Here is a 27,177-nt window from a genome sequence, read left to right on the forward strand (position 1 = left end):
GGTTCTTCACCCAGAGGATGGCTCAGCAATGGAACTGGCTCCCCAGAGAAGTGGTCACGGCACCAAGCCTGACCTAGTTCAAGAAGCATTTGGACAATACTTTCAGGCACACAGTGTGACTCTTGGGGATAGTCCTGTGCAGGACTTGTGATGATCCTTGTGGGCCCCTTCCAACTCAGCATATTCTGTGATTCTTGACATGGACACACTTCCTGCAGAGGAGAAGACTCTTAGTCCCAGCTTCCCAGAGAGGCACCAGGCACTCTTTACAACTACAGGGCTGCAGAGCCACATCTACTGTCAGAAGGACTGTTTGAGTGGAAACCTCTGACATCACTGGTGCAGCAACTTCAACAGCCACTAGGGAACAAACTCCATGGTGTGTTGTAACCATAATGGTGGGAGCTCAGACTACTTATTCCCCTCAGCATTAACTGCTGCTTCTATACACTGCACTCTGATTTTGCTACTATGTTGGCCTTCCTAAGGAGATGAACCCTTCCTCACAAGCTGACACACAAGCTGACACACCACACACCCTGCTCACTCGTGCTCCCCGGAGCCATTTAAATCTGTTGCAGTTGCTCCTGGCAACACCCACACCCTTGTGAGTGCTGTGGGTTTCTGCAGGTACCTCACCTGTTATTTGTGTTTCCCTGACTCTAGGAGACCCTGTCCATCTCGTTTTAGTGCTTCACCCCCATGACTTCCCATAGCCACTGCTGCTGTTGCAGCTCACTTTGCCACCTGACTCAGGACATCCTTCTCAACCCGTCTTCTTGTGATTCTGTAACATTAACAGATGCTAAATGGTACAGACAGAAACATACACTGTAATCTTCCTTATCCAACCATTGTGTGTGCTGGGGACAACATGGGGAGAGCAGCCTGTAAAAAAGTAGTTGGGATCTTCTTGAAAAAAACATTTCCTAGTTTCTCTTGTCACAGACAAACATCTCCTAGTTTCTCCTAGTCCTGTCGCAAGTGGTCTCACCCTGTAGCCCATGTCTTATGCTAATAACCACTGGATGCTAGATGAATGACTAGGATAGCCTTAAACTGACTGCTCTTTTGAGCTTTCACTTAATCTGACTGTTGTCTTTAACCCCTTTGCTCATCTGTGATGCTGAAATGCTCATAAGTGTCCTTGCAAAGAGGAGCAAGTGAATTTTTTTCCCTGAATTTCAGAGTGAGGTCTATGTTAGCTTACTTATTTAATTGAAGGAACTCTATAGACTGATATGTGGTACATTCATACTGATGAATCTACACATAGACTTTTTCATTCTACATATACATTCATTCCTCTTTTGTCTAGTTTCAGGCCTTTCATTTTCATTACACCTGCTCAACTGTTACTCTTTCTCCATTTCTTTCTACGTCTGCCCCTTATTTTCAGATTCCTCTGTCCTATCCTCAGCTACAACATTTCCCCTATGCTGCTTACAAGTCCTTTTATTCACCTCCTGCCTGGGTGGTGCCCAGCTGCTGCATGCTTTGGCAGCAACTGCTAACTAGCGCCGGGATGGGCTCACCAGGCAACAGCTGGATACAACTTGATAATAGCACAAGGCTATCAGCTCCCAGAATGAGATTTCTTTGGCACCAGCTGCTCCAAGTTTCCTTGGACATCTCGCTCCAGCTACTCGCCACCCTCAGCCACACACACACACACACATTCAATCCTTTATGGATTAGCTCAGTGGGAAACCCAAGCCTGAGAAAAGTACTTGTTACATTTGTCTGACCTGTTTTGGGATGACTTGGTTGCCCTTGCTTTTACTTCTCTGTTTGTTAAATGGGACAAGGATATGAAGAATCCAGGCTACTGTGTTTCCGACATACTTTGCTCTGGTTAGAGAAACTCTAGATTGGGAACACCTCTCCTAATGTAACGAGAATAATATTTTCTCATTATTGCTATTCCTTGTAGACGAAAAATTAAGGGCAGTGAAGTCCTTATGCAGGACATTACAGAAGTGTCACTAATACAATTGACCCTAGCTTTCAAGTAATTAGGTTTTTCATTTTTTTTCCCAAGTGAATATAACTATTTCCTACTCTCCATAATCTCTCTCTCTCTGTCAGTAGTTTAGAAAAATCTCTGGAAAGTCCAGGCAACATTTAAAAAGCTAATTTACCAGCAAGATAATACTTGACTACAGGCTTTCACACGTACACTTTGTTTCATAGTAGGTCATAGCTTGACTTAAGTTGTCTGTTGTAAAGGAAACTCTACTTGTTGTGGAAGGTGCATCTTACTATATCTTCACAGATTAAGGACTGACCTAAAGCAATTTCCCAAAAATTTTTACAGTGTAATTGAAATGGTATAGAGTACCAGAACGTTGAGCTAAGGGCCACAGTTTTCTTCACCACCTGGGATCATCACCTTGTTCCTTTTCATGACTTCTAACAGCCTGCCAGCCTTGGCAGATGCTTGCTTTATCTAAAGTCCTTCTAATAAATACTGACTGCAGTTATTCCTAGAGGCAGCTGGTTAAGCAGAGAACACAGAAGAACTGTCATGTTTTTGCTGTTCATTTATTTGCAGAAGCCTTTTGCAGGCAACAAGGCCAGAGCTTGGCAGTGACATGCAAGAGATATCTGTGTTGAATCTTCAGTTGAGGTCCCAGGGAGACCTTATGCTCCCTTAGGATAGGAGGTGAGGGGGAAAAAAACAACTAAGCTGTCAACTTTTGGTCTCTCCTTTTTGCCCCCTTACTACTTTGGTGACTGTCATTAACCATAAGCTTTACTGTCCTGCCAGACTTTTGTATTTTAGGGGGTGGGAGAGTGAGAAATAATGAAAAGGCTGCCTGTGTTCTGTTATTTGTCATGGTAATAAATATTTCCCATATCAAGGTTGAACAGCACCAATGGGACACTCCTGTGTCCCACTTACTAGCTGTGATCTGTGCTAATTGAGCAAGTACTTCCTCCATTGAAAGACAATGGAAAAGAACGAAACGAAGATGGATAAATTCAAATGTGCCTCTCCAGAGAGGTGCAATCAATGTTGTTTCACATTCCTTTAATACCTGGCAGTCTCAGATGTTCTAATTCTGAATTTTCCCATTTGATAACAAAATTGCCTCTTGTTCATGCTTCAGCCTCTTACCCGTATTCAGTTCTACAAGGAAGACCAAAACCTTGTTTCTGGAGCAGAAGGAGTTAAAACAGTTTGACAGCCTTATAAATTGACAGTGCATCTTTCTTAAGTAGCAATGAATCTTAATGAAAGTCTTCTCATAAAATTATTATCACAGCAGAAAATAAAGGTCCCGACTGATACTAGGTCCCTATTGTGCCAGGCAGTGTATGAACATATTAGGACAGAATGGATTATCTGTGAGGAATTTAAAACCTCATTAGATAAGACAGAAAGAAGCTATGGCAGGAATAAGGGTCCCACAGGGTAAAGAAAAAGACCCTCGCCACAGAAAAGACACATGGTACAGCCTGGAATAAAGTGTGGGGTTCTTGTCACCCTGGTAGCCCTAGAGCAGAAAGGCATTCATATCTAGGAGCTCAGAACCAGTTTACTTCTGTTGCTTGAGGTCAAGATTTGAGATTTTTCGGTTTCTTTCAAACACAAATTCCAGTCCTTCACAGTTGAAGCCCTGAGCCTGACCTGGGTCACCCTATCACCGTGCACTAGGATGCAAGATTGGGTAGAGGTGGGCTGTGCATCTATCACAGGTCAACCCTATGTTTAAAGCAGCTGTGCCCATATTATTTGACTGTCACACCCCCTCTTCTGAGCCCTGCCTTCTTCTAAGTCTGTGTCAAATCTTCTTTGGACTTGAAGAGGCTGAATTCCCTAGATAGTATTTTTCTTGGAGTCTATTGGCAGCCTTGACAATAAGGAAACAGATGTATTAACATGCCAGAGAAGTTCTGATGTTTACTCATCAGATGCCTGATAAAGCAACTAATGGGAGCCTTTGGCAGGGTACCTTAGGTAGATTTCCTTATTATGTCACCAGATTTTATACTTTCTAGCAAAATCAATATTTGAGCTGGTGCGCAATGCAGCCTCTTTTAGCTTTAGGGTTTAAAGATTTACAGGGCATCAGGGAAAAACAGTGAAGGCAAAAGAATGACAAAAGAAGTAAAATCCAAATGACAGAAATTGCTACTAGGCAAAAGCAGTCATTAGGTTTTGAATTTTCTGTCTTTATTAGGGAACCATTTTTAATTTACCTTCCCCTGCCTGTCCCACTCCTTTCCTCTGTCCTGCTTTGTTAAGGCTGCATATTGCCCTTGCACTTCAGATAGCATGACAAGAGCAAAGGAAATGCTGAGCCTTTAACAGAGAGTTTCAGGCATCAGTTTTAGGTTTCTGCAGGCAAGAGATACTGAAAGAGCACCAGAGAGCAAGGAAAAGAGCACTGCTGTAACCCTATGCATCTTCTTTCCCATAGCTTGTCTGATCTATATTGCATAGAACTTTGTGGACCCCCATCAGTCCTGTGAAACAGAGCCAATGGTTCTACCTGGTTCAGTTTTAGAGATGTAACATAGGGAAGAAAATATCTTTTTCCTGAAATACTTCCATTTCTTTCTTATTATTTTTTGCTTTTATGTTTTCATCAGAAGTCCTGCAGTGTCATGTGATCAGTTTTCTTCAGATTTCAGATTTGAAACTGCTTAGTTACGGGTGATGAAGAAATGAGGCTGCACACATGGAATTCGATTTTATGATTTCTCCGCAGATATCTCTCTGCATTTCCCCTTTATTAGGATTCTTTTGTAAACAGCACCTGGTGGTGTCTTTTAGTTAACCAGAATTCCCAGGATTTTGCTAAACTGGTGTTTTAATCCCACACATTTGCTCTTGTATCATATTGTGACTGTTTTCAGCCATGAGAAAACCATGCAGACCATGCAGACCATTAAGCAGTGTTCTGCTTTGAGAACACAGCACTCTGTCAAAACCCCAGTCAAGGTCGATCTGACCTTTTTGTTTCTAATTAACTAGATGCAGGTGGAGGCTAACTCAGCTTGTTCCCACGTCTTAGTGCTAGTGTTTTTCACAAGTAATGTAGCCCCCCTTCCCCAAGATATGAGCCTGCAAGCTAATTCATATGATTTCATCTAGATAGAGCAATTATGATACTCAGTCAGATATGTTATTATTCAATCAATTTTGTGGAGTCATCTTTAAGATTCCCACCATATTTGCTTATGACTGCCCCAAAGGGAAATAAATGATAGAGTTTAAAAAGTTGGTAACGTGAGGTCAAGTGGGTACACAGCTGGGTGCCATGCTCACCAGTGCTACTCTCGGACTTTCCTGATCACAAAATTATTGTGTGTTTTCTTTTCTCTCTCATCTTCAATAGCAGCATTATAAGGCTTAGTTCAGCCATCCTTGTAATGTGATTGGAGGAGTTAGGAAGTGAAATAACACTTGTGTTCTAGCATTAGTCAGAAGATTTTCCCATTGCTTGGTGTGTTTTTTAATTGCTATAAAGTCGCTGTTAAAGTCGGGGACGGCCAACGCGACATAGAATCTTCTTCCAAAGTAGGGACAGGATTACAAGAAGTCTGTAATCACTTTACTGTAACAGGTTGCAAACATTTATACTTTTCACATATCACACTTGTCAACTTTTTATTGGTATTTTCATATAAACATATATCAGGTTATACACATGTCATCCTGCTATTGGTACACATAGATCAGGCCACACACATGTCACTTTCTATTGGTATACATACATCAGGCCATAAGGCCATCCACATGTCAACCTGCCATTGGTACTTTCATGTATGCATACACCAGGATTGGTTGCAAAATAGTAAACACAGCTTTTGTCGAGTCATCTTGACTTGTAAAAAGTACAGGAAGTCCATTTCTGTCCTCCATCTTCTTCCTTTCTGAAAGTTGCCCACGTTCTTCTGCATGCTGTGTTCTCCTCCTTTCAGGGGTATACTGTAATCCGGTTTATGTCCACTGCTTCGTCAATAAATGCCAGGCTGCTGACAGGCTTGCTGTCAACCCTGACACTATAAGGTTGCAGCTTAACAATTAAAACAACGTTGAAGGCTTGAGTAGTTTTCCAGCTATACATGCAAACACATTTACAGTAACAATATTTGTGAGCATGTAAGTGTTGCATATCGGGGAACCCTATCCCATCCATGTGTTGCATGAAATTATTTTATATTTAAAATGAAATGAGGAGCTGGACTGCACATACCAATCTAGAGGTAATTCAAACAGTTTTGTTAGCAAGAGTCATATTCAGTCCTCATTGAGAATATAAACTGTAGAATTCAAATGGCACCAGAGGTCCTGTATGAACAGCTGCCACCTGCCAATAGCATCTTCTGTACACATGGACATAAGATGGGCCAATAGTAATTGCAGCATCACATACCTTCAGAGCTTTTATGCATCATGTTGAAGTGACTTGCAAAAACCAGGAATCACTGGTAGGGCTGAGGCAAGGAAGCTTCATAGTCATTTTTTCCTCCAGTAGGCCTTCAGCACTTTTTGTATGTCTTTAACCATTCTCTTTATTTGCTTTCCTCCACAAGCTGATGTATAATATCTGCAAGTGCAGTTTCTAAGCCAGTGGAAGGAGAAAATATTATGACAAATTTATTGCTTATTCCACCAAAAATTCCATTTTCCATTTGCATGTTGCCTGAACATACTATCATAATCACAAATCTTGACATATAAACTCTAAAATACTTGTTAGTGTGGAAATAGTGTACAAATCCCATGTTGGGTCTCAAGAAAGGGGCAAATTTCAACCAGTAAAATTCATGGCCCAGCAGGCTGTAGAAGATTTTGTTAGTTCCTATGTTGTGTACCTCTCTCCACCAATAATTTTATTACTCTGAACATCTGTGGAAACGTGGAGGTGCAAGGAGCCTCGAGGCTGCTCAGCATGTTTGACTCAATTTTCTCTTTAAACATGTGTAAATGCTATTTCTATTTGCACCTTTGCAGAGCTGTGATTTGCAACACCAAAGCCTAAATGACACCTAAGATCCCTTCAGAGCATCAAACAAACAAGACAGTAGGACATCTCACAGTCTGGGAAGCTCTAAATTGAAAACTGCACTGCTTTGAAAATGAACCAGTTGATTTCTTTGCTGTTATCCAAACTTGAGAGGGTTTTTCTGCATGAATCCAGGCTCTGCCTGCTCCCCAGAAAACTGAACCAGGATTCTGATTCCAGGCTTATAATGTAGAAAACCCTGTGTTTTTCATCTCGTTTTGGTCTTAATTGGATTTATATGAAGCAAATATAAAAAGGAGGAGGAAAGCTAAGAGACTTTGCACAGTGATAGTTTGACAGTTTAACATTTTGTACACTGTCAATGAGCTTCTGATTTGATACAGAGGGTAGATACCAGCCTTACAAAATTAATCAGAAGCAGTTAGTAGCAAGTTAAAATTTAGAATGTAGCTAGGACTATATAAGGTACTTTGGACATGAAATTTAGTATTGATTGAAGGACTATTGAAATAACTAACTATAAGGAGAATATCTTCCAGTAGCATTTCCTGGACTATCTGCAAGTTCTTGTTTCTTCTCAGAAAATAAGCCCTCTCCTCTTCTTTTTTAATGGCTTTACAAAGAGCAGCCCTATCCCACATGATTGCCAATAGGAGCATAGTAAGTTTAGTAATCACAGAATAGCAAAATATTTAACACCTCTCTTCAAAACATCCTTTAAAAATGCCTGTTTTTCCAGTCAGTCATGGCAAATGAAACTGCCGTGATCAGAACTTTCTATAATGCTATATTTTGTTCATTTTCTTCTGTCACATGCCATGCATTTAAAGAAAAAGGCCACAATTATTAAAAAAAAATCTGTAAGTTTGTCATCCATCAGTCTTTTCCTTCTGCTGAATCATTAACTAAAGAATTTTGGAAAGATTTCTTCATCTGGAAAAAAAAAGAAAAAAGATGTTGTTTTCTTTGTATGTTTAGAGAATGACCAAGATCAGTCTTAAAAAGAAATGGGTATGAAAGATGACAAAACATTACCTCAAATATTTTGATTCCTTGTTCCTCACTGTCTATGGGTCTCATTCTTTGAATTGTGTGCTAAGAAACCTGATTCTGCTTGATAATATCAGTGGTAGTATCAACATAAAACAATAAAGTAGTATAAGACTACAATAAAAGGCATTCCCTCCCATGGTGTTTACATGAGGTTTACGCAGAATTTAACCCTAAATTTTTGATTTCTGAGAATGATCATTCCTTTAAAAATCAGGACACATGTTTAGATGGAAGAGACCATTAATTTATAAGAGAGCTATCTAATATATTTTCTAGGTTTATTTTGTATTAAAAAAGGCAGGCTTTTTTTCTGATTACATGGTGAGATCAGATCAGTCAGAAATGCTGACTTGAAATTTCTTCAGAAAAACAACAAACCTTCCAATTCACTGCCTTTACTGTCCTTGAAAAATTGATTAATTGTGCATACAATTTGAATCCATAAATTACTAATTTCACAGGATGTGATAGGGTTGAAAATACTAATTAGTCAAACAAGTTGCATTCAAAGTTCAAGCAAGCCACATGCACCCCCTATATTTATGTGTTCTTCTCTCTGGATCATCTAGATCATTGCCACAGCTTATTGAGAAATATCAAGGCAGGTCCAGTCTCAGTTCCACTTTTGTTGCCTCTGCAGACTGACAGTGCCCTGAAACACTGGCTTCGTCCCTTCAAAAAATGCACAACTGAAAAGGAAATGGTCCTGATCTAGACTGTGGCAATGAGACAAAATAGTAAAATTGCGCTGCAGGTCGGCGATCTCTTCCACTTAAAACCTTGAAGCTGAGACCTCTCCTTATTTTGTGTATGAATGTCTTAAAGTCCATTTTTGCTTGTGAGTGTCCTTTTATTTCCTTTTTTACTGGTAGAGAGCTTCTGTGGGGCAGGCTTGGCTGAATTTGGTTCAAGTGTTGTCCTGATAGGAAACTGTCGTGGTTGCCCCTGGCTGTGGGGCAGAGAGGGAGCCTGTTGCTGTCGTGTTTTTGCTAGGAGCTCTTCTGTGCACCATTTTTGAGCACCTACTTCGAGGATGCACAGTGTTAGCAGCATCTGGAAACACTTGTTTATTCTGGGTTTTTCTTCCTTCCTTCCAGTCAAAGAGTTTAAGCTTAGAAAACAGATGGGATTGTTCTGCTAGTAATTTGTCCAGCTGCTGCAGAGAAAATAGAAGGAAAAGCATATTGCAGTAATAAAAATATAATAAATGGAATCAAGCAGGATACACAAGAGTATATGAAGCATGCCTGCTTCTGCTTAGTCTGAAGAAGACATGGAATATCTGGCAACTAATATGTTGTCTTAAAAATGAGGAGAAAAGCCTAAAAGACATTTTATTCCAACAGATAGATCTAACTGCCTAATGGAAAATGTGCTAACAGACTTCAATCTGGCTATTTGTTAGACACCAGATCAGTAACTGTTGGGTTGGAACCACCTTGAGGGGGGGTGTAAGGGTGTGTGGGGGTGTGTGTGTGGGGGGGGTTGTGTATGCCGAGGGGAAAGGGACAGGTCAAACCTCATGGAGGTGAGATGGCAACATATCCCTCATAGCTGGCCCCTGGAACCCATATGGGGAAGCCCCAGAGCAGCTGTGAGTCAAAAGCAGCCCAGGAAAACTTCAACACACTGCACCTCCTGGAGCCCCTAACCCAACCACGGATTGTCAGGGACAGTGAGATAACTGCCCCTCACCCTGGCCTGGAGCCCCAGAATGGCTAGTGTGTCAGAGGATCTGCCTGGGGGGGGGTTGGCTACAAGGACCAGAGCAGATAAAACCAAAGGCATATGCTCTCCATGTGGTCGTGGCCCTGCCATCTGAACACGTGAGAGCTGGTCTTCCACAGGGTCCCAATGATAGCTATGTAATCAGTCTCTCCTTCTTTCTCCTTCCTCTTTCTTCTTGATCCCTCTTCTTCTCTTTCTTTGCTCCTTTCTTGATGCTTTGAGTAGCTTAAAGCTGGAGGGATTGGTTTTTGACTTAAGTGTTTTGGATTAGTATGTGCTGCGTCGGTATTATGGCAGAACATTTTGTCTAGCTTGTGTGATGCCCTTGAACTTTTGCCAAGTTCCCCTATTTTCTCCCCTGAATTATAGTACCTCTTCGGAACAAGTCCATGTTTTATTCTCTTTCGCTATCTCAAGGTATTCAAGAACCCTATATACTTATGTCATGGCCAGTCTTCGCGAACGAAGATTTGGGAAAGGTCTTTACCCTTTGAGCCTGCGCAGTGGATTTTTTAGGTGAGACACAGTGTGCGCTGAACTGAGCCCACCCTTTAATCCTAAGGTTCATCTGCCAGGGCCGAGCGAGCTCGGACAGTGGCAGCGAGGTCCTCAGGACGTAGGTTTGTTTAGAGTGACCTTCTCTTAGATGGATGGCCTTACAGGGCTGACGAGCTCCATCTGCCCGGAGGAGTTCCCTGACCGGGAATCGAACCCAGGCCGCGGCGGTGAGAGCACCGCATCCTAACCACTAGACCACCAGGGGGCCCCCTAAATACATATATTTTAAAGTAAAACCCCTGACTGTGCCCATGAGCTTGTCGCTCTGGGGCTTGGAGCGTTACACCATTGCAATCTTGTCTGGAGCATCTCTCTTACGATGAGAGACTGTGGGAGCTGGGCTTGTTTAGTCCAGAGAAGAGAAGACTGAGAGGGGATCTCGTCAATACATACAAATATCTCATGGGAGGGTGTCAACAGGATGGTGTCAAGACTCTTTTCAGTGATGCCCAGCAACAGGAAAAGGAGCAATGGCCATAGACTAAAACACAAGAAGTTCCACCTCAACATGAGGAAAAACTTATTTTCATTGAGGTTGGCACAGCACTGGAACTGGGTGCTCAAGGGAGGTCATGGAGTCTCCCTCTCTGGAAACATTCAAAACACACCAGGATGCATTCCTGTGTCATCTGCTCTAGGTGACCCTGCCTTGACAGGAGTGTTCGAGTAGGTCTCCAGAGGTCACTTCCAACCCTACCTATGCTGTGATCTTGTGACCCTCTAATCCAAGCCTGTCTGGGAAGAATCAAAGACAAGTCCCCCCAGCCATCATTTGTTTACCCTTCCTTATCAAATAGAGAGCCAGTCTAGAAAAGAACCAGGCCAGTAACCATTTCCCAACAATTATGTAGGCTGACTGCCTGTCACCTTTTTCTGGAAATCAAGAACAGGGTAAGATTGAAACACTTTTATCGTCACTTTTCCTGTGTAGTTGAGTTCAAGTAGCATAGCCAAGGAGAAAGAGTGTGAAATAGGATAACTGTAAGTCTTGTGTTTGGAAATCCTCCTCTTGGCACTGAAAGAATTTTCAGATGTACATCAGAGTTAACACTTTGAACACTGAATAGCAGGACATATTTTAAACTCTTCCCACATGACCTAAATCAGTGATTGTGCAACATACCGTAAAGGATGCTCTTGCTGACTTGACAAGCTTGATTCTTCAACTGAAACTCCAGCTCTGCAACTTCCTGACAAATGGCTCCCTGTAAGAGTTGCAGGTATCTGCTTTCCTCCCTGTAGGGACAGCAGTGAAAGCAACTAGAGCGAGCAGTAAACAACCTCCTCTTTCTCAGCCTCAGCACAATGCCTGTATTCCCCTCTGTTGCAGTCTTGTTTTTATTCATGATCACAGGATACCTTACAAAATAATAAATAACAGTCCTTGTCTGCTTGACTTTCATTTCTTTTATCATCCCAGTTGCAAAATTAAACATGTAGTTGCAGAGCCATGTCAAATATGGACAGGTTTATCACTTCTGATTTATCAGCAATGTAAGGACTTCATAAATGTCCTAGTTTTAGGCAGTTCTAGACTGAAAGTCCCTAGTAACAAATTGTGAACCTGAAGCTTCTTGGCAATCCCTGTGAGTTTGTGCTGAATCCATAGAGAGCTAGTTCAAATTTTCCTGCATTGTCACTGCACTGATCATGAGTACTAAGTACATAGCCTGAACCCAGCACACTGGAACACGGAGCTCCAGCTGACTAAGATACGTTCTTTCATTCTTAATGCTATTAAAATATAGTATTTCCATGCTAAAAATCTAGCCCAAATCTGTGAAGCATCTTCCCCTTCAGAATGCTCATGTTTAAGAGCCTTGAACACTGTGAGGGGAAGCTGGACTTTCCTCTGAGCAATACCCACATCACAATATATCTATCCTCTGCTGGTGGGATGCCCACACTTGTAACTCACTGACCAGAACTTATGTGGTAACACAATGATAGCTTTGGATTTAGGTAAGCTTGTTTGGCTGTCATTACCTTCCTTCACATGGCATAGCGCCGGAAAACAGCGCCTGCTGTTTGGTCAGGTGCTGTTCAATCTCATTCAACTTCTTCTGGAAATGCTGGTGGGAGCTCTTCATCACTTCAATTTCATGAAGTGTACACTACACAGAAAACAAAGAAGACACCTCAACTGTTTTTGTTTGAGCGCTTCCATGTTGAGTGCATTTAAAGCTGACAGCTTGATGGTATGGATCTTCCTCTTACCCACTCAGCAAGATCTCTGTGAAAGTCCAGATGGCACTTCAAGTGAGTTTACTCTGGGTACATCACTCACATCCTAGTCACCCTAAAGCATATAGGTTTAAGTCCTGACACTATTTGAGCCAATAAAAATGTAATTTTTGACATTGAAGGGGAAAAGGGCTTTGATCAAATGTCTGACACAATGTACCAAATTCTGATATTATCGCACTGTTACCAGACATTATATTTGAGTAGGATGAATTAAATTTATGGATTAAAGACAGGCTAAATTTCTGTCCACTGGAAGTTGGAGACTGTTTTTAAAATGAGAAAGAGGGAGTAAGGTGTTACAATCTCCTTAAAAGCTGCAGAAAGAACTTCATATTCGGATATTTCCCCCAGTAAAATTAAAACTCACACAAAGTTATCTGCTGATACCAAACCTCGATATTTTTATTTTATTAATTGCAAAGAGATACAAAGAGAAAAAGGAAAAATTAAGAAAAAAATGGAAAAAGCTAGGATTACTTTTAGAAGCATAGGAAAGTTACCACAAATCTACCTTTCTGCCGAGCTGGGGGCAGTGGGGAGGAGGGGGGGAGGAGGAGCAGTTTCTGCCTTTTTTTTTTCCTCTCTCTCTGCCGCTTTTCGATGTAATCTCAGCATCTCTTAGCTGCGGGGAGGGGGGGGGGCGGGAAGGGGAAGAAGGGGGGCTAGGAGGGTCTTAGCAGCTCGGTTCTCTGGAATGCAGCCAGGATGTGTAGCTTTGCCGCTTACGTTTGAGCCGTGTCCCAGGCCGTGTAGGGTCCCGATCAGCAGCACCTTTTGGCCTTCAGTAAGGATAGAAGGATAATGTATAACTGAAGCATGTGGGACGATGGGTGTCGGTTCTTCTCCAGGCCAGCAGAATTTCAGTCTCCGGTGGTAAGGCAGGCAGCATGCAGTGGCACATTAAAGGTGAGGGTGAGGTAGGGAGAAATTCTTGGCTAGAGAGTTCTCTCTCCCTTTCCTCTCCCTGATTTTCCAAAATTTTTCCTCAACTTTTATATGGTTTGAAAGTGGTGGTACATGCTTTCTTGGTATGTAGCCTTAGAAAACTCCAGCAAGAAACTCTGTTAAGGGGGTCTGGCAGGAAAGCTGCCAGAGAATTTTTGGTAGGAAGTTTTGACATGCAGAAACAATGGCAAAACATTATTTTTGACGTTTCTATATTATCTGATTGTTACACAAGGGAAGAGAGGAAAGATAAATAAGAAATATGAAAAGAAAAAGTATCTTTCATGATAGTTCTGCTAAGCGTTATGCTGATAATTTCTCATCTATCACCAGTCAGAAAACTAGAATTGGATTTAACTAACCAAGAGCAGACATTCACCACAACAGATATACATGCAAGTTCTGCAACAGAGCAGTTGTTCTGATCCAAATGTAGACATCTGTAATAGGCCATAGGATCTATGCCATAAATGTCACCATTACTCTTCATTGAGAGAAGGAATCTAGTATGATTTATCATCTACACCTACCCTGATGTAGTCATTTACACTAGGAGTTTCTCAAGTCAGGGGAGATGAATGAGCAGGAATGAACAGGAAATCGTATAGGCAAAGTATAGGCAAATTTTCTATTTACTAATTTGTAGCACAGGACAATGACAGACCTCTGCTGACATTGAAATAAATCCTGTAACTGGACTCTGTCAGAGTTTCTAGCCACCTTAAAGACTACTCTTGACTTTTCACACCTTGTTCAGGGTAGTAATGCCAAGAGCCTCACCCAAGTTATTTTGAAGACAGTACCACTTTCTTCCTGAAAGCATGCTTCCCTATCAGACTGAAATTGCTCTGAGTGCAAGAGGGTGTTTGACATGTTCCCATCTTAGCACATTTTAGTGTCTTGTAAGCCATGGGAAGACAGTGCAGAAATCTGCATAAACTGACAAAGAGGCATGTTTGCAAAGCATAGAAATGCCCAATCTCTTTAGATTCCTGCAATCATGTCCTTTGATGATCTCTTCATGTTTGTGTGTTTGAACGGTCCCTCAGTTCCAGCAAGGCCTGAAATATGATGAAGTCCTTCCTTCTAGGATATCAGCAGCAGCTGGAGGGCAAAAGATGTTCCCCGTGTACTTGAGAAACCTCATTCTCAATTTCCATTTCAATGCAACTGTTATGTCAGGTACACTCCTTATGTATGTGACTCTGGGACAAACCATCCTGTAGCAGTAAATTAAAAAGTCTAGCCCAAACTACAAAGAGATTGCACCAGAAAGGGCTAATTAGAGACCAACAGTAATCTGATAGAGCCAGTCCTGTGACTGCAGTGGAGGTGAGTTCTTCTGAGTGTCTGCTCCGTGTGCAACACAACTGGTGCTCTTAATGATAGAATCGTAGAATCATTTAGTTTGCATAAGAACTTTAAGAACATCAAGTCCAACCATTAATCCAGCACTGCCACGTCCACCACTAAACTATGCCCCTAAGTGCCACACCTACACAACTTCTAAATATCTCCAGTCATGGTAACTCCAAACCCAAAATGTTGGCTAGTTGCCTATTTGCCACCCACACCAAACTTTAATCTTGATCCTCAGACAGTTTTCTTGTTACTAGATGGGGGTGTGTAGGGTACAAATGAGCAGTGCTCACATAGTAATATGATTTTTACTGACTGCCAAAGCCAAGCACAGTTAGGACTTGTAGCCATCAAAAACATATGGCCAAATGAGCTTGAAGAGCTCCTATCCTTTGGGTCACTAGGAAGAAGTTGATGGGCCACAAAAAAATTTCTAGGTTGTTCCTCAAGTTTAACAGAAGTCTGGAAAACACCATGCAAAAAGTCTAAAAGGCACAACGTGGGTAGGTTTGGTAAAAAATCATACCAGCGCTTATAGTTAAGGTACAGGCAGCTCTCCTGTGAAAGGTGCTCTTTTAGCATATCACAGAGCACAGGTTCACACAGATTAATTTAGGGCTTAGCAGGGATGGAAGGCAGCAACTAACTGTTCCAGGACTACTGTCCTACAAGGCCTTGTTTAATGTAAGATGCTTGTAAACAGGATAAATTTTCTGTCTAACAGTCGCTCCATGGCAGTTGCATGCCCCATGCATGCCTTTGGTAAGTGGGATGTAATCTGAGCAACCTTCTCTCAGTAAAAGATGTAGAAACTACATTACCTGCAATAAAAAGTTGGCATGGGTGTAATCTCAGCATAGTGACTAATATTCACTAAATTCACTCACTTATTGCACAGTGACTTGGATATGGAGCTGTATCCCTAAGGATAAATTTTGGAGAATGGTATGGCACAAATTCTGCTCCTCCCAGATTGCATGTCCACATACTAGAGAAGTCAAATCACCATTAGCCACCACTAGAAGAATGATAAAACAGTAATGAATCAATGAGAAGGGCTTCTCAGTCCCACATAAGATACTGACTGCCATCTTCTGGAAACAGCAAGATAGTTGTCAAAACCATATTTTCTAATACACTGTTCAAAGAAAAGACATTGCAGATTTATGTATTCAGTGACGTAGCAGCATAAAATTCACCAGTTTTACTTTCTGAAACTTTTACCTAATCATTTTCTTCCCCAATTTGTACAACAATTCAAGTTTCATTTCCTTATGAAGAGCAAGTAGAAGAGGGAAAATGAAAAGGCCTGCAAACTAGCAGGAGGTATGCTGCTCCTTCCACTCTTTTCTCAGAATGCAAAAGTCATTCCTGACTCCCTTCCTTGTTTTCTTCCCCAGCCTATGCTGAGTCTTTCACAACTTTTAGGAACACTCAGCAAATCTGAACAAAGAAATAAAACACCTGCTGACTTTTTACTAGTGGTAAAAATATTCATCTTATGGGACATCAGATTTGATGCAAGCTTCTTATTCTACCAGAGTAAAAGGGCTTGAGGTTCTGAGAAGTCACAATTCATTTTGATTTATAGCAGTTTGGCTTATGGTATATGTCTGAGTGTTCACAGCTAGTCTTGAATAAGCACTAAGTAATATAACCTAAAGGAGTTATCTTCTATTAGGATTACACTAAATCATGTAACCTTGCATTTTCTGTTATTTATTAATAACAGTCAAGTTATTAATAATGAATTATTAATTATTTATTAATTGAACTCAGCCGATTCACAGAAACTTACTGAAACTAAATTACACCTCTCAGATCATTTGATTGTAAACTTTACCTCCTAGTTCACAGTAACAATTTTAAGATTGAGCTGATATACATAGGTTACTGAAAGAAGCAGCCTAACAAAAGTGAAGGTACACAGATATGTTTGCTGTTTTTTCCTAGAAGGGAATGCTTCTTTCCCCATTCATTTTTGCAACTACATTCCCAAGATACCGAAGAAGCTGTCAAAAAATGTTACTACAAAATAGTTGTGGGAAAAACCCCTGTAATTTCTAATGCAAGCATAAGTGAAGTTAGAATTCATCTGCTGACCTGGTCAAAACCAGGTGAATGCAGGCAGGTTTGACCTATTTGTAAAGATAAATGTGAAGCATCTGTTCCAACTTCAGTCAGTTATGTCCCACCCATTCATGCACTAGCTAGAGAACTACCCAAAACATGTGATAATGGAAGCTAGGCCAATCTTTAGGCACAAGTTGAGACATTAAAAACTGGATAAAATGTCTGCGGACCAATTTAATATCACTACAGTTAGGCTACAGAAAGACCTCCATGTGTCTCACTGGATTTGCCCTGGAAGGAGGTGTGATGCTTGCTCTGCTATCATGGCTCTCATTGACAAAACATGCAAGGTATGTAGACAAATCAAGGCTCAATGCACTCTGAAAGGCCATCTACATATATATTTAAAAATACTAATACAATAGGACTAAATAACCATTTTGAGCACTGTCTCAGTTTAATGAAACTGAAGTGTTTTGCTAAGGAGGATGAGTTATGAGGAAGACCAAGCTTCTCCCTCCAAGCAATTGTAAATCCGAAATTAAGAGGATCCAATTGAGGAAGCATGGAGAAAGAAAAAGATAACAGCCCTTTATTAAAGGATATATGTGTATTGGCAGAACAACAAAAGAACACAAAACCTATTAAACAATAATCCTGCACCCAAATTTCCCTCCAAAAAACCAGTTCAGTACTTTTTGCCTTTTGGCGCAATTCTAACCATGGTCAGCAGGGGGCACTGTTGGATCACTGGAGGAGCAGAGCCTGCAGTTGCTCCGTGGAAGTCGGCAGGGGGCGCTGTTGGGCTCTGGCGGTCGCTACATGGGGGCCCAGGTGGGCAGGAGAAGCCAAAATGGAGATCGCCCCCCTGCACTGAGAAGAGGGAGGGGAAAAGGGGAAAAAGGGGCTCTTCTCACAGACTCACGCTGTTGATGGCTGGCTCCGGCCAAGACTCCCTCCCTCTCATCAACAGGCACAAGCCACTGCCAGCATGGGAGCAGAGGAGGGAAGGGGCGGCCTCCTCCCCCAAAGGTTTCTCTGCAGATGGGCCAAGCCTCTCCGATGAAATCCAAATTGCAAATGATACCAAGCTGAGTGTTGCAGCTGACAAACCTGAAGGATGGGATGCCATCCAGACCTGGACAATCTTGAGAAGTGGACTCATGGGAATCCCGTGAGGTTTAATAAGACCAATAATGTCCTGTATCTGGGTCAAGGCAATCCCTGATATCAATATAAGCTTGGAGATGAATAGATCAAGAGCAGCCCTGCCAAGAAGGAATAGGGAGTGCTGGTGGATGAGAGGCTGGGCATGAGCCAGCTCTGTGCTCTTGCAGCCCAGAAAACCAATTGTATCCTGGGCTGCATCGAAGGAAGTGTGTCCAGCAGGGTGAGGGAGGTGACTCTGCTCCTCTTCTCCACTCTGGTGAGACCCCACCTGGAGTGCTACATCCAGCTCTGGGGTCCCTGGCACAGGAAGGACATCAACCTGTTGGAACAAGTCCAGAGAAGGGATATAAAGATGATTAGAGTAATGGAGCACCTCTTCTATGAGGAAAGGCTGAGAGAATTTAGTTTGCTCAGCCTGAAGAAGAGAAGGCTTCAGAGTGATCTAAGTGCCTCCTTCCAATACCTGAAGGTAGCCTATGAGAAAGATGGAGAGGGACTTTTTTATAAGAGTATGTAGTGACGGGATAAGGGAGAATGGCTTCGAACTGAAAGAAAGTAGGTTTAGACTAGATATTAGGAAAAAACTCTTTACTGTGGGGCTGGTGAGGCACTGGAACAAGTTGCCTAGAGAAGCTGTAGACTCCCCATCTCTGAAAGTGTTCCAGACCAGGCTCGTTGGAGCTCTGAGCAACCTACTGTAGTGAAAGTTGTCCCTATCCATAGAGGGAGAGTTGGAACTAAATGATCTTTAAGATCCCTTCCAACCCAAGCCATTCTATGATTCTGTGATTTAGAGCTAATAAAACTTTACTAAAAATATGCATTCTGTGTAAGCAACAAAGTACCATTTTTATTTTTTTTTTATTGCTGTTATCCAAAACAGAGGACTTTCTGAAGCTCACTCAACCTTGATACACCAGAAGAAATTATTTTGTACAACTTTTAGTATTTTGGGAAAAGAAATCTTGTTATTCATATCATATCACTTCCCATGTGTGAAAAATCTTGATCTTATGTAAATATTCCATAAAATCTGACTATTCCCAGCATACTGTACTGTCTTTTCTAAGAAGTAGCTCCTCCATAGGCATCTGCACTAATTACTGGCCATTGACTATGAAAGCAAACATTTCAAGTAATGCCACTGAAATTTCAAAGGAAAAGTCTTTTCTTAGTCTTTTTTTTAATATCCCTTTACAACTCCTGTGACACCGATTCACTTTCCATGATTCACTGTAGAAATGGGGACAAACAAGCAAACTGAGATTAGAAAGATCTCGTTTATACTTATTTTCTAGCCAAATGTAATACACCTTTCCATAACTTGCCCATAGGAGAGCCCCGTCCAGGCGTTCTTGTCCCTGGCACAGGGCTGTAGTGCTGACCAACTCTGCTGTACATCTACTGCTCGGCGTTGTGCCGCATTTCAGAATAACCACCAGATGGCAGCAGCACATAAACCACAAACTCTTTCCGAAGGCCCGCACAATCGAGAGTTTTCATTCATGTCTTTCTCCAAATTTCATTTTTCAAAGATGTTCTACCAGAAACTAGGTAAACCATCTTATTATAGTTGTTATATTATTTGAAAGTAAATAATACACCCCAAAATGCCCCAGATGTAGCAAAAGCTCCTACTCTTCTTCAGGTGAGCTATGAAATTTGTCAATCCCTTGCTCCTTTGAATTGAAGGGGAATTTCCCGTCAATCATCTTATGCAGTGTGACTGGGTGAAAATATATTTAAAAATCTCTACAAAATGCAATTCCTATTATTAATTGTGCCCCATTGTGCTGGTAGATGCAGTAAGAATGCAACAAAGGAATGGTCTATGCCCAGAAGAACTTACATGGTAAGCAAAACCTGGCTGCTATCAGACATTTTCTTCTGCTTATCAGAACCCCAGCTCTTACCCAGTCTCCAGCGTTTTTCTCCCTATCACTTTGGCTACCACTGCCATATAGATGACTTCAAGCATATTTCTCTTGTGAGGGTGAAGTCAAACTCATTGTGAAAAAGAGGGGAAAGCCCTGGAGTTCACATGACTGCATCCACCTCAGGTGGGACACAAGTGAACATATGCTGCACCTCAAGGATGTGAGACAGGATCAGGAGGCACACAAGTCATGTGTCAGCAAACGATATTTTACTTAGTCTCCTTGTTTAGCCTGCAGTTCTTTACATGGTTATCACTGGGGTCTGTTTCTCACAGCCATCATTAGCAGGAGACACATGAATAGTTCCTGGGACACTGGAAGTACACACACCAGGCTTCACATCCTCCTTTGCCTCTTTCAAGGATATACCCCTGCAAACTGCTATGCTCAAGAGCAAAGTGGCTGCTTACTCTGCAAGTCAGAGCTTCCCGTCATCTCCTGCCTGTCCTACACAAGAACACACTGCCCTAGAAATGATAAAAGTATAAATGAGTAATCTAAGAGCTGAATTTGACAGGAAAAGAGAGAACACAGTAGTCAGTTCTCTGTGATAAATCATGTATTTATCAGTCAGTTCTCTGTGATAAATCAGGTAATTTCCTGCTTCAACTGGTAAATAAGCCTACCAGGGATTGGGCCCTGCTAGACCTGCTGTTCACAAACAGAGACGGGCTTGGTGGGTGATGTGGTGGTCAGAGACCATCTGGGGCACAGTGACCATGAAATAATAGAGTTTTCAATACTCAGGGACGCAAAGAGGGACATCAATAAAACTTCTACCCTGGACTTCCACAGGGCAGATTTTGGCCTGCTCAAAAGACTGGTTCAGAGGGTACCTTGAGAAATAGCCCTTGAAAACAAAGGGGTCCAGGAGGGATGGACACGCTTCAAGAAGCAAGTCTTGAATGCACAGGAGCAGGCTGTCCCAGTGTACTGAAAGGCAAGCCAGCAGGGAAGACAGCCAGCCTGGCTGAACAGGGAGATTTTAAAGGAAATTTGGGGAAAAAAAGAGAGCTTACAGACTATGGAAAAAAGGGCTGGCTACTCATGAAGAGTTTAGGAATATAGTTAGGTCATGTAGAGAGAAAATTAGAGAGACAAAAGCACACTTTGAACTCAGTCTAGCCACTTCTGTTAGGGATAACAAGAAGTGCTTCTACAAATACATCAATAGCAAAAGGAGGGACTATGTTGAACATAGTCACCAAAGATGAGGAAAAGGCTGAGGTACTTAACACCTTCTTTGCCTCAGTTTTCAACAGTAAGACAGGTTGTCCTCAGGACAACTGGTTTCTGGAACTGGTAGACAGAGACAGGAAGCCAAATAGCCCCCTTGTAATCCAGGAGGAAACAGTTAGCGACCTGCTGAGCCACTTGGATCCTCACAAGTCTATGGGACAAGATGGGATCCACCCTAGGGTGATGAGGGAGCTGGTGGAAGAGCTCGCCAAGCCGCTCTCCATCATTTACCAACAGTCCTGGCTCACTGGGGAGGTCCCAGATGATTGGAAGTTGGCGAATGTCACGCCCATCCACAAAAAGGGCTGCAAGGAGGACCCGGGAAACTCCATGCCTGTCAGCCTGACCTCAGTGCCTGGCAAGCAGATCATCCTAAGTGCAATCACACAACACCTACAGGATAGACAAGGGATCAGACCCAGTCAGCATGGTTTTAGGAAGGGCAGGTCCTGTCTGACCAACCTGATCTCCTTTTATGATCAGGTGACCCTCCTGGTGGATGAGGGGAAGGCTGTGGCTGTGGTCTATATGAACTTCAGCAAAGCCTTTGACACCATCTCCCATAGCATTCTCCTGAAAAAGCTGGCAGTCCACGGTTTGGACAGGGGCACTCTGTGCTGGATTAAGAACTGGCTGGAGGGCCGGGCCAAGAGAATGGTGGTGAACGGTGCTGCATCCAGTTGGTGGCCAGTGGTGTCCCCCAGGGATCAGTGTTGGGCCCAGTTCTGTTTGATATCTTTATTGATGATCTGGATGAGGGGATTGAGTGTACCATTAGCAAATTTGCAGATGACACCAAGTTGGGGGGGGAGTGTGGATCTGCTGAAAGGCAGGAGGGCTCTTCAGAGGGAGCTGGACAAGCTGGAGAGATGGTCTGATGCCAACAGGATGAGGTTCAAAAAGGCCAAGAGCAACGAGGCTGGAGAAGGGACTCGGACACAAGTCCTATGGGGAGAGGCTGAGGCAGCTGGGGTTGTTTAGCCTGGAGAAGAGGAGGCTCATGGGAGACCTCATCACTCTACTATGTGAAAGGAGGTTGGAGCCAGAGGGGCATCAGTCTCCCAGGCAACCAGCAGTAGGACAGGAGGGTACGATCTTAAGCTCTGCTGGGAAAGTTTATGTTGGATATTTGGAAAAAAATTTTACAGAGAGGATAATCAGACATTGGAATGGGCTGCTCAGGGAGGCAGTGGATTCACCGTCCTTGGAGGTTTTTAAGATGAGACTGGATGTGGTGCTTAGCATCATGGTCTAGTAACCATGGCAGTGTCGGATCGAGGGTTGGACTTGGTGATCTCGGAGGTCTTTTCCAACATGGTTAATTCTATGATTCTATGATTCTATGTTTCTGAAATTGGGGAGGTAGTAGTGATGAATCTAGACAAAACCTGAAGTTGCAGTCTTTTATTTTCCCTCAGCTGATGAAACAGCTTCAAACTTTGACAGGTCCTCCTCCTACTTTTCCTTGAGAGTCAGTATCACTTCCATCTTATTTCAACTGAGCTTCATGCAATTGTCTTTAATTCAGATTTGTGCCACTGCCAAATGTCAGGAGAGACGGGTGATGGTTGTGTCTGCTTCTGATGAAAATGAGAGGTAAAGCTGAATGTCATCAGCCTACACTGTAGATTACATTACATCACAAATGCTCCCAGTGGCAGCTGCAGAGATAACGAATAAAAAATAAGTGATCACAGGGAGCCTCATAGGGCTCTCTGCAATTGAGACCACCCCATGAAAGGGAGGATGGCTTCCAGCACCCTTTATGGAGACCTTTGACAAAAATGAATGAAAAACCCTGTTGTGGTTTAGGAATGGAATTCTCCAATTTAATGTTCCCATGGAAACACCCCAGACCATGTGCAGCTTGCTCAATTACTCTCCAGCCCCTCTGCCTCCCCATCCCCTGCTCCCATCCCCTGGTAGAATGGAGAGAAGAATTGGAGGCACAAAAAGGTAAAGATCACAGATTGAGATAAGAACAATTTACTAGAAGCAGCAATGAAATAAGAAAATAAACAGTAACAACACTACCACTAATGGCACAGTGTACAAGACAACCATGACTCACTATATGGAACCTGGTGCCACCTGATTGCACACTCTGCACACCCTGGCAAAACTGGAAAAACCCTACCCCCCCTCTGTCACCTCTGTCAAATGTTGGAAGGTGGTGCTGAATTACTTCAGGGTCCTGGCTGTGTCCCTTCTGGCTGCTGCAAAATTGTCTGGCTGGAACCAGGACAAGCCCACATGTTTTTGCTAGGTCCTACAACTTCTGCCTGGTCAGCAGTGCCCAAAGCAATTGGTAAGCCAGAACAGGTACTGACTTTTGGGTGTTACTTTGTAGAGATCAAAAAACAATTACAATGGTGTAGTTTCAATGGTAATAGCCATTAAACTCTGTCTAGAGGGTCTAAGAGTGTCAGACTCAGTAAGCTTGCCTCTTTGTCAGTGATATTTTCCCAAGGAAAAATGTTATGTATCAGCCAGTGGTTGAGAAGCATGTAGAAGATCTTCGGAACAGAAATCATGTAAAGTTCTTTAGAGCATAAAAATACATTCAGGATAACACTAAAGATCCTCTTCTCAGAGGTACCACCAACAGTGAGGTGAATTAATCCTCGCAAAGCAAAGTGGTGTCATCAGAAAAAGCATGGATGTTCTCACAAAGCTGCCTCAAAGCCTGAGCTGGATGTGGGGTTTGGATTTTGAATTTTGCAGCAAGGTTCAAAGGATCGTGCTGTCAACTGGAACAATTAGTATAGCAACAACATGGAGGTCTGTGACACAGTCTCTGATCCTTCTGTGCTCTGTTGAGGGCATGGGAAGAAAAGGCGGAGATGGAAATAATAGAAAAGTCCTTTCAAGGACTCAGCACAACTTCAGAACAATTAGATTTAACTTCAGAATTTTTCTTGTTTGAAAGGCTATCACGATCTAAACCAATCTCTGTTTTTTAAGTATTTGGTCATCCTCCTAGATACCTAAGATATTTTATGATTTTTTCCCCCTATGATTTAAACAACAGCAGGTTTTATAAGTTTCACTGGCCCATCTGCCTTCAGCATGCAGTGTGTGCATATCCTTTCCCAGTAGGATGAATCAGCCTGCTGCAGTAGGACCTAAAATATGACATACACATGCAACAAAATGACATAAATGTGCAATGACTTTTAGAAATTTTCTCACTAAAAATTGTACAACCCCCTAAAGCTCCTGGCATGCTTCTAGACCTGAGAACTGCAGGCAGAGTATCCTGACACCACTGCTGGGTGGCACGACCTTGCAGAAACCATTTCAAAAGTCTACCAGTCGTCCCTTCTTTGTTGCCAATTTGGTTTCTGTACTGTGAACACAGCATCACCACATTCTGAATCTCCATCTTAATATCCATTGCTGGGCTTAGACATATACAAGTAAGTGAGATACATCAAGGCAAAATAAAGCAGACAGGGTATCTCAAGAGGTGCAAAAGTAAATTGTCTTTCCAGAGGACTCCTCTGAGGAAAACAGACAACTTAAGTTTTTTCTGGATGGGAAAAAGATACAGGGAAGTTTGAAGATTCATCATTTCACAACTTTGCTTTTCACTTTACTCTTTTCTCTCTGCTTCTTTCTGGGACCACACCACTTTGCCTCCAGAGTTATTCAGGACAAAAAATGCATTAAAATGTTACAGCTTCCTTTTATTCTCATTTACAGATCCATAATGGAAGAAATGGGAAAGAATATGAAGACCTTTATATGGTTCAAATGTATAAGATGGGCTACAGCCTCATAAAACAAATGTAGGCAATCCAGAGAAGCTAAAGAAGGTGTATGTCTCCTTTGTGCCAGGACACCTGCAGAAGATAAAACTGTTGTAGAGAGGGATCCACGGATCTATTATCCATTGTGTTTTATGAAGGGAGAACTTGTTATTTGGAGGTTGTATGTTGTCATGAACCAATGACAAATTTTATTATAAATGTCATTTGGTATCAACACAAGAATAGTTGTAGGAGATTTTTAAGTTCAGCTCCCAATTTTTGATTGCAGATTTAACAAGTCTTCCTTTTGCCTGTCTCTTTGCCTTTTCCTTTCCTTTAATATGTACTTAACACTAAAAGTCACTGTGTTATGCATAAAGAAAAACAGTGTTGTGTTGGCACTATAGCAAATATGATATATGAATTAGCAGTTCACTTCTTAATACTGAAACTAGAGAAAGGTACACAGAAATCCTGTACTCTTTGAAGCATAGGAAATATACATACCTTTTCTTCTTGTACTTTTGAAGACATTGTTCCTTCAATTGCAGGCAAAATTTGCAATGGATAATAAACAGGATTCACATTCTCAGCACTCAGTCAATTAAAAGAAATACCAATTACATTCTGTGAATATCGCCGTGTTGCCAAAGCATCGGAGGAGTTGGTGAGTAGGAGGAGTGAAGGTGTGAGAACTGAAAAAATTCCTACTTGATCAGTCACAGAAGCTAACGTGTTAGCTCAGCAGCAGGGAAGCTGGGACGCTCCCAGCTGCTGCAAAAACTGCATGTTATGTGATCCCTGGCACCACCAGTTGGGACAAGATGAATCACAAGTGCATTGGTAGCAAGCTACCATGTCACAGTGAGACAGATGGAGGTGGTTACTTGCCTGATTGATTACCTCTTGGGCTACCAAGGGCTTTTCCAGCAGGCTAATGCCTTTGTGTTGGCACTGGAGTTCCTGGGAGCAGTGTCTGCTTGGGTCAGCACCATGCAGAAATTGCTGCCTGTCCGGTGCATGGGCACCCCGCAGAGGAAGAGGGAAGTAAGCTAGGAGCAAGGGGTAGTGGGTGACTACAACATTCACCGAAATAACACACTTCCCATGCCTCCCTGATAGGCACTGCTCTTAATGAATTTTCAGGCACATGCTGAGTTAACAGGAGTGAGCAGCATTGAAACATCCTTTAGTTATACCCAGTGCTTTACAAAGGCTGATTAAAAAATGAAGGAACAGCAGGAGTAGAAGGAGGAGAACAAGATGGGACAGGGAGTGGAGGGGGAGAACAGCTCTATTTTTCAAGTGCTGAATACAAAACCTCTGCAACAGATGATTTTACATGCAAGCCTGTACCTTATCAGGGCAAGGATAAAGTAAGTGGAATCAAGTATTTCTCCTCTGCACACAGCATATAGCCCCTTACCCTGCCCAGCCAGCTTTCTCAACTTTGAGCTTTAGAATATAAACAGCCAATAAGTAAGGACAATAACCGTAGCTCCTGCTGAGAGCTAACTCTGCCCATCATGCGTTTGCTGGGTCCTAATACAGGACAGTGAATAAAGCTTCATTACAGAACAATGGAGGTAGCTGCCAGAGACTACAGATTTGAATAAACAACAAATAAGCAACATCTGCTCCAGCATATGTGTATGGTAAAAAAAAAATCACAAAATAAAAGAATCTGTAAATGCCAAAAGCAACACTAAACTGCCAGTGCCAGTGTAGAGTGAATTTTTAATTGGACATGCATACAGGCAGGCTGTGGGTATTAGTCTCACATATGTCTGGTTGCTGCCAACCTGGGACTATAGATGAATTTAATTAAATAAGGATTATCCCTTCTCCCCAGTACAATTACTTATTTATAACAATGACAAAATTGCATAATAAGAAAAGATTGTAATATTTTTAAAAACAGAGCTAGCAAACACTCTTCTTTTCCTGTAAGTCATTCAGGAGTGTTTAGGGGTTTGAACGTCTTTTAAAATTAAGTCTCGGGATTCTGCCAAGAGAGGGGGAAAAAAAGCCTTATCATAAAGTCTACTGCAGTTAAACAGCTAGAATCTACATTATAAAGAAATATAAAGAAGACACACAGCAGCCAGGGAATTGGCTTTCATGGGGCATGTA

At 42.2% G+C, this 27,177-nt stretch overlaps 1 long non-coding RNA gene across 1 annotated transcript in view; it reads left to right on the forward strand.

The window, feature by feature from the left end:
• LOC108501210 overlaps positions 1-25,698 on the forward strand; it is a 68,372-nt gene extending 42,674 nt beyond the window's left edge. Inside the window, exon 3 of the long non-coding RNA XR_001876149.1 lies at positions 24,998-25,698. This is a non-coding gene — a long non-coding RNA (uncharacterized LOC108501210). The remainder of the gene's footprint in view (positions 1-24,997) is intronic.
• Positions 25,699-27,177: the final 1,479 nt, after the last annotated feature.

Source organism: Lepidothrix coronata, unplaced genomic scaffold (assembly GCF_001604755.1).
Source record: "Lepidothrix coronata isolate B3197 unplaced genomic scaffold, Lepidothrix_coronata-1.0 Scaffold3, whole genome shotgun sequence".
NCBI classification, from domain to species: Eukaryota; Metazoa; Chordata; class Aves; order Passeriformes; family Pipridae; genus Lepidothrix; species Lepidothrix coronata.